Here is an 8,082-nt window from a genome sequence, read left to right as displayed (position 1 = left end):
AGATGTTTTTATTTGGATACAGATGTTTTTATTTGGATACAAATGGATACATTTGTTGCAACCACAAGACTTTTTCATATAAAATTTAATAGCGGACTGTAATTCTTCTTCTTGTGTATTGCTGTCACATTGTATGGTGTGCTTCCCTGTCTCTGCAAGGAACAGAAGTTATGGGGTAAATGCCGCCCATAGAAGGGACGAAAAATTTTTTAACGTTGGTGGTAACGTCAGCTGATCGAACGACCGGTTTTTTTTTTTTTTTTTTTTAGTCGGCCGATGTTCGACCCGTCTATGGCCTGCTTTAGTAACAAACCCTAAAGGGTTAACCACTGCTAGAGGGATGCCGATACTGTCGCTTCCAACCACAGCCCTGAAGTCACAGGTGGCTAGTGAACCTTGCCCTGCCAATAAGACATGATGAAAAGGTTTTGTTAAGAAGAGCAACAAAAAAGGTAGGAATCTGCAACAGAATTACAATAATGATCTGCAATATACACAAACTATCCAAGGGAATTGTTGACATCATGAAGACCTTCTCACTTTTTTTTTTTTGAGAAACTGGACAAACAAATACAAAAGGGATGTCCTGTATTCCAACAGACAATGCTGGCTATGGTAGTCATCTACAGGTGACTCCTCTACCTTCTTTGGGAATGCTGGTTTTTTGAGGGGGTTGGCATAATGGCACAATAGTAAAGCAAACACGAGAAGCCACCAACAAGTTAATGCCATGTGTGAGCAGACAAAGTATTACTTTGTACACCGGTTATGCAGAGTACTATCTGTGGAGGAGCTCAGGGTATGTACAGTGGCTGCAGGGCACAAGGCACAATACCTAGCAATGCAGCATTCATTTGGCTACAAAGCATTTTTAAATTTAGCAAACCCAACCTCTGCCATCCGACTGTAAACACTGGCACTGCTCAGGTGTGCGTGCCTAGAGGAGACTGCTGAAACCATTGCCCCCTTCACATGGACCCAGCGGACCCCAAACAAGGCTTTTAGCTGTGATGAAAGCCACCCCGAGGACCAGCAGCAGGGCTCCCTGGATTATGGGTCATTTAAGCATCACACCAGGGACTGAGTCCATCTGAAACCCACACGCATGGACGGACAGCCAGCCCTTTAGACCAGCCAGGTAGAGGAGCACACCTAGGTACTGCACATGGGAGGAACACTGAGATTGCAGGTTCAAATTTATGAGTTAGGTCCCAGAAGCATGGGGTGCGGGTCCCTTACCCAGCTGTGCTGACATGGAGTTCAATATGAGGATAGGAGTTGCCTAAATTTTCAGTATTAATGTCCAGAACAGCTTTGAAGAACTAAAGGCAAAGCTTTTTTTTTTGCATAGTGTAATGGAGGGTTATAACTCTTGTCAGATTTTTTTTGCCAACTCTGGCCCATTGGGGAGATTTCTCTTCACTTCCAGTTCCATAGCCAAAATACTAAACAAGAGGAAATCCCTACAAAGTGAGGGAATCTCCAGTTGTTACCAGAACTAGCGTCCTTATTGGAATATTTCCTGTGTTCTTGTTCTGGTGATAACCCAAAATTTGGGATTATATTTCACTTTCACGCTCGGTGATAACAGTAAGCATAACAAATAGGGTGACTCTCCTTAACGGGTCACAGACGTCAATAAAAACATGACAGGTGTTCTAATCCTTCTCAACTTTATCCAAAACCAAAAAAAACTTTTGCCTTTAGGCATACTTTAAAAGGTGCTGATATGGAGCTGTCAGGAAAATGTTATTAGTGCTGTGTGCACAAGGAATGCAGTGTGTAATACAAAGGAAAAGCATACAAAATAGAATACAATTTTATACAGAATTTACAAATTTCCTTTACAAAGTGGAACTAAACCCATCAATTCAAAGGTTTGAAAAGACATGGGCAGCACAGTGGCTAAGTGGTTAGCACTTCTGCCTGGCAGTACTCGGGTCATTGGTTCAAATCCCAACCGCAGCACCACCTGCCTGGAGTTTGCATGTTCTCTCTGTGCCTGCGTGGGTTTCCTCTGGGTACTCCGCTTTCCTCCCACACTCCAAAGACATGCTGGTAGGTTAACTGGATCCTGTCTAAATTGTCCCTAGTATGTGTATGTATGAATGTAAGTTAGGGACCTTAGATTGTTCGCCCCTTGAGGGTTAGGGACTGATGTGAATGTACAATATGTATGTAAAGCGCTGCGTACCTGAAATAAAATAAAAAAATAAGACAGTTACATTCCCAGCATGCCGGTAATACTGTCACATTTGCTTGTTCTCGCAACCTACTGTCAAACCATCAAGTGGCTGGTATCATAACTGATCACATATGCCACTCCATGGCAGCTGCAAATCAAACAAAAGATATTTTAGTTCCGTGGAACTTTAGTGAGAAAATGAAATCCTGCTAGATTGCTTCCTGTTGGCTTACTTTTCAGCTACAGCCAGGGGCGGACTGACAACTCATGAGGGCCCGGGGCAATAGGGGATCATGGGGCCCCTGTGTCCTTGCCCAAACTCAAAAAAGCCTATGAAAAAGGTACCAGGGGCATCTCATGGGGCCCCCTACTGACCCTGGGCCTTTGGGCAGTGCCCGAGTTTCCAAATGGTCAGTCTGCCCCTGGCTATAGCTATATAAAACATCTAGGCCTCATTCACACCATGTGCACAGACGTGAGTTTTTCTGCCCGTGTTCTCCAGGGGGACAAAGAAAACAATTGTTCTCTGTGTGTCCTGTTCACCCCAGAACTCTAGTGTCACATGTGGAGTTTTGAATCTGCAACATGTATAAGACTCACTGACATGCGCATGATGTATACTGATGTCTCAGCAAGTAAAATCTGCACATTTTTTCCATCAGTTTTTCTGAGCGTATGGTGTGAACAAGACCTAAAATAAGTGCCTATACTGTTTAAAATCCAGTCATACTTTGCCTCACCCTGCTCTGCATATTCCTAGTTGCTCTTTATTTTTAGTCACTAAGCAGAATTTGGAGAGGCTAATCTGCTGACAACCTAAAGATTTACTGCTGCTCAGGGGCTCTGGGCTTCAGCAAAATGGCAGCCTCCACCAAGAAGAAACAGGAACAATGCTAGAGGCAATTTACAGTACACACTAATTTTGGTAGCATAATTAGAAATGTGGAATATACATTGCCCGCTAAAGAACATTATTTTTTTATCAAGCTGTTCCACTTTGTCATGTTGGATATATTTGTATTTATGGCAGTTATTGTTTTTTGTGAGCATATGAACCTATTTAGAGGAAGCTCCAACATGTTGGGCTTTGGTTTTATGATTTTATATATACATATAATGTCTCTTTCTTCTTCCAGTTGCACAATCATGAACTCTCTCAGTCAGTGCTCTTTCCTCATGCTATGTCACGGCTTCTAAACAATGGCTGCGATATTTCCCGGCTCTTTGGAGCTCTAGCGTTTGGGTCTTGAGCATGCTCAGTTGAGCGCTCGGTGTCCATTTTTCTTTGGCTGCTGTGTCCTGCTGATGACGTCATCCTCGGGCCCGGCAGTGAGTGTTGTATAGAGGCACTGGTATGTTTATTATTTCGGATTATTCCTCTAAATCCTCCTCTCGTCTTTTCTATTCATTGGAAAGGCTCTCTGTCCGCCATAATGGCACACTGTTCTTTGTGTATGTCTGCAATCAGTGGGTGGTGTTGGCTGGCTCATTAATTGTGTACACATGAATTCACATGAAGGGCTGTGATGATGACCTCTCAGTGGGCATTGTGTGATGGGGGGTGGCTTTTGTTGAATGGAGTGTTTTGTAGTTTGGTGTCAGAGATCTGATTAGTGTCTTTATTTTTCATAGATGTCACTAACATTTCATATCATCTTTACCATGTAATTGTCATTTGAATCTCAATTCACTTCTCAGTCTTTCTACATTTGTAGCTTTTGATAAAACAGTACCCAGTGATCCTGCCATTGGTTTTGATTATAGCGTGACAACACTTTGCCTCTGTCTCCCAATTGCTCTCCTGTGTTGTCACCCAGTCACATGTGCTCCTAGAGGAGACTGTGAGTGCCTGTGCTGACTATCATCAATTTATTTATTTCAGGTACTTATATAGCACTGTCAATTTACGCAGCGCTTTTAAATTTTTTATATATTGTACATTCACATCAGTCCCTGAGCCACAAGGGGTGTACAATCTAAGGTCCCTAACTCACATTCATACATACACATACTAGGGACAATTTAGACAGGATCCAATTAACCTACCAGCATGTCTTTGGAGTGTGGGAGGCAGGGGCGGACTGACCATTTGGGCCCGGGGTCAGTAGGGGGCACTATGAGATGCCCCTTGTACCTTTTTCATAGGCTTTTTTTAGTTTGGGCAAGGACACAGGGGCCCCATGATCCCCTATTGCCCGGGGGCCCCATGAGTTGTCAGTCCGCCCCTGGTGGAAGGAAATCGGAGTACTCGAAGGAAACCCCCACAGGCACAGGGAGAACATGAAAACTCCAGGCAGGTAGTGCCGTGGTTGGAATTCGAAGCAACGACCCTAATGCTGCTTGGCAGAAGTGCTAACCACTTAGCCACTGTGCTGCCCAAATTGCTGTGCACATTTCTCATCTCACCCTTCATTATATAAATTAGCTTTGTAGTACTCTCAATGTGACTTTACGCTTCAACTCACCCCCCTTTACATGGATAGTCAGGGAGAAGAATTGCCCTTACATTGGTAGTCAGTGGCATGCTTACCTACATTAGTGGGAGAAGGCCCCCCTTAGGGCATGTGTAGACATACTTTAAACTCAAAAGTTAGTCAAATGCATTATGCCTTCAGATTCTTTTGAGATGTTTTGATTCTCTTTTGAGTTGTTTAGATTGGCCTTTTAAGTTAGTTGCTACAAGCTGCTTCTAAGTTGTATGCAGCTTTTTCTGTGTTGTATCAGACTTCTTTGTAATTGGATGGAGCTGCTTATGGTTTGCTTGGTGGTGCCATGGTTGGGATTTGAACCAATGACCCTAGTACTGCCAAGCGAAAGTGCTAACCATTTAGCCAATGTATTGCCCGTCAATGTCAGTACTCCCATTGCAACATGTTCCTTGTTTAGTCGATAGGCTCAAAGTATATGTAAACCCTCGCCTTGTAAAACAACCTATACAATTTAAAATAGAAATGAAAGGCAAAACATTTGTGTATACAGTGAAGAAAATAAGTATTTGATTCCCTTCTGATTTTGAATGTTTGCCCACTCACAAACAAATGATCAGTCTAAAAATCGAATGGTAGCTGTATTGTAACACTGAGAGACAGAGTAGCAACAAAAAATTCAAAAGAAATGCATGTCTAACAAATCATGCACTGATTTGTACTTATTTCCTTCACTGTAGATATCAAAACAATATAAATACCATGTTTTTTTCTTCTTTTTGTGATCAAGCACTCTGTTCTCAGCTGCATAGAGAGCTACAGGAGCACACTGGTCTTCCCAGTGAATGACAGTGCAGGGGGTGAGGGTGGGAATTTCAAAACAAGCAAGATCATTGGATTAGCTCCCAGCACAGTCAGAAAACTGACCATACTGAGCTCTTCTGCTTAAAAAAATGTGCATTTGTATTTTTTTTTTCATTATTAGGAGCCTGCAGAGCACTGCACCCGCAATCAAGAGATCAGGAGTGCAGTCTCATGCTCCTGCAGACTGTCGGTATATCTGTCTGCTCGTACCTCGTATGAGCAGGCAGTTTCACAGTGACAGGAAGCATCGATGAACACTCGTTCATCAGCACCCTGATAGTTCACTGAACGCTACAAGCGCGGCAGCAGCAATGGCTGACGGTAGCTGTTGTTCTACCATTGACAGAATTCTGTGAATGATGTGGCTGGGTGGGCAGAGCCCAGTACAGCCGTGGCTTTTTTTTAAATTGTGACATCTGGTGCGGGAAGAAGATCCCCTGCCCGCTGTCAAAACGAGGGATCCAGAGGGAGGGGGGGTGCAGAGCTGCTGCAACAGTAACATGTTACACCCTAAATACAGGTGTAACATGTAAGAAAAGGTGAACCTATCCTTTAATAGGAAAGCAGAGGCACTAGCAAGAACACCAGGGAATTCACACAAAGGAAGTAATACAAAGAGAACAGGTTACTTTTTCATACAAGTACATGGTACAGCAGGCACATATCAGGAATATGAAATGTTGGGTTTACATATTCTTTAAGGCAGCCCATACAGGATTCATGACTTCGTACTTGGTGGAGAAACCAAGATGTTTCTTGTAGTTGGTTACTGGGTTTGCACACATCTCAGGATGGACTTTTGTCCACTCTTCTTTACAGATCTTCTCTAAATCTTTAAGGTTTCTCGTCTTTAGCTTGGCAACTTGACGTTTCAGCTCCCTTCATACATTCTATAGGATTAAGGTCTGGAGACTGGCTAGGCCACTCCATAACCTTAATGTGCTTATTCTTTAGCCACTCCTTTGTTGCCTTGACGGTATGTTTTGGATCATTGTCATGCTGGAAGACCCATCCAAGTCCCATCGTCAGTGTTTTGGAAGTGAAGAAGGTTCTCATCAAAGATTTTACAATCCATGGCTCCATCCATTGGCCTCTCAATGTGGCAAAGTCGGACCATACCTTTAGCAGAGAAACAGCCCCAAAGCACAGTGTTTCCACCTTTACTGTAGGAATGGTGTTCCTAGGGTCATAGTCAGCATTTTTCTTCCTCCAAACACGACGAGTCGAGTTAATTCCAAAGAGCTCAATTTTGGTCTCATCTGACCACAGCACTTTCTCCCAATCCTTCTCTGAATCGTTTAGATGTACATGTGCCTTCTTAAGGAGGGGGACCTTGCCAGCACTGCACGATTTCAATCCATGGTGGCGTATTGCATTACCAATGGCTTGTTTGGTGACTTTGGTCCCAACTGCCTTGAGATCATTCACAAGCTCCTCCTGTGTAGTCTGGGCTGGTCCCTCACTTTTCTCATGATCATCCTTGCCTCATGAGGTGAAATCTTGCATGGAGCTCAAGACCGAGGGCAATTGATGGTTATTTTGTATTTCTTCCATTTGCGAATAATTGCTCCAACAGTTGTCTCCATCTCACCAAGCTTCTTGATGATGGTATTGTAGCCCATTCCAGCCTTGTGCAGGTCTACAATCTTTTCCATGATGTCCTTTGACAGCTGTTTGTTCTTGCCCATGATGGTGAGGCTTGAATGGAGGAAAGAGATTCTGTGGACAGGTGTCTTTTATACGCAATATCGAATTGTCGTTAGGAGCATCTTCTTAAATTGACAGGACTAGTCTGTGTACCACATAAGCACATAGCAAGTCTGTGGGAGCCAGAATTATAGTTGGTTGGTAGGGGATCAAATACTTATTTTACTCACTTAACTGCAACTCTGTTTATAACTTTTGTGTCGTGTGTTTTTTTTTCTGGACTATTGGCTGATATTCTGTTTCTAACTTTTAAAATACACCTATGATAAAAATTATAGACCCTTCATTTCTTTGTAAGTGTGCAAAATTACAAAATCTGCAGGGGATCAAATAATTATTTTCGCCACTGTAGATATAAAAAAAATAATTTTTGTATTTTATTTTTTTTCCCCTTAATTTTTTTTTTGTAAGTGATCTTTCTTTTCTCAGCTAAATAGGAGCTGAGGAAGGATAAACAGCAGTACACTGGGCTTCCCAGTGAATGGCTGTGCAAGGGGTGTGTGTCAGGACAACTGATAATTGGAGGAGAGCATACTGAGTTCCCAGCACAGTGAGATAACTGACCATGATGTGTTCTCCTGCTTAGTGTGGTCAGTTTTTAATAGGAAAGCAGAGGGACTGGTGCAAACACCTGGGATTTCACACAAAGGAAGCAATACAAAGAGAACAGGATATTTTTCATGCAAATACATGGTACAGTAGGCACATATCAGGAAAATGAGATGCTGGGTTTACATATTCTTTAACCCATTGATACGACGGTCGCCTGCTCAAGTCCTAAGTCTGCTTCCTGTGTAAGCTGTATGTTAGTCCGTGTTGACACATGCTTTGGGTTACTGGCCTTCTCCCCTCCCCCATCAGGCTTGGTGATAGACTACTAAGGTCCAAGCAATCTATCCA

General features: G+C 42.9%; 1 protein-coding gene across 1 annotated transcript in view; it reads left to right on the top strand.

Moving 5' to 3' along the window:
• The first annotated feature begins 3,462 nt into the window (after positions 1 to 3,462).
• The window catches only part of VAMP4 (vesicle associated membrane protein 4), a 79,371-nt gene continuing 74,751 nt past the window's right edge, over positions 3,463 to 8,082 (top strand). The window contains exon 1 of the mRNA XM_089671560.1: positions 3,463 to 3,537. The gene's annotated coding sequence lies outside the window, so the exon portion shown is untranslated. The remainder of the gene's footprint in view (positions 3,538 to 8,082) is intronic.

Source organism: Staurois parvus, unplaced genomic scaffold, assembly GCF_062004578.1.
Source record: "Staurois parvus isolate SC_StPar_1 unplaced genomic scaffold, SC_StPar_1.0 ptg000106l, whole genome shotgun sequence".
In the NCBI taxonomy this organism is placed as follows: Eukaryota; Metazoa; Chordata; class Amphibia; order Anura; family Ranidae; genus Staurois; species Staurois parvus.
Note: the sequence above shows the minus strand (reverse complement) of the source record. Positions and strands in the feature narration are given on the sequence as shown.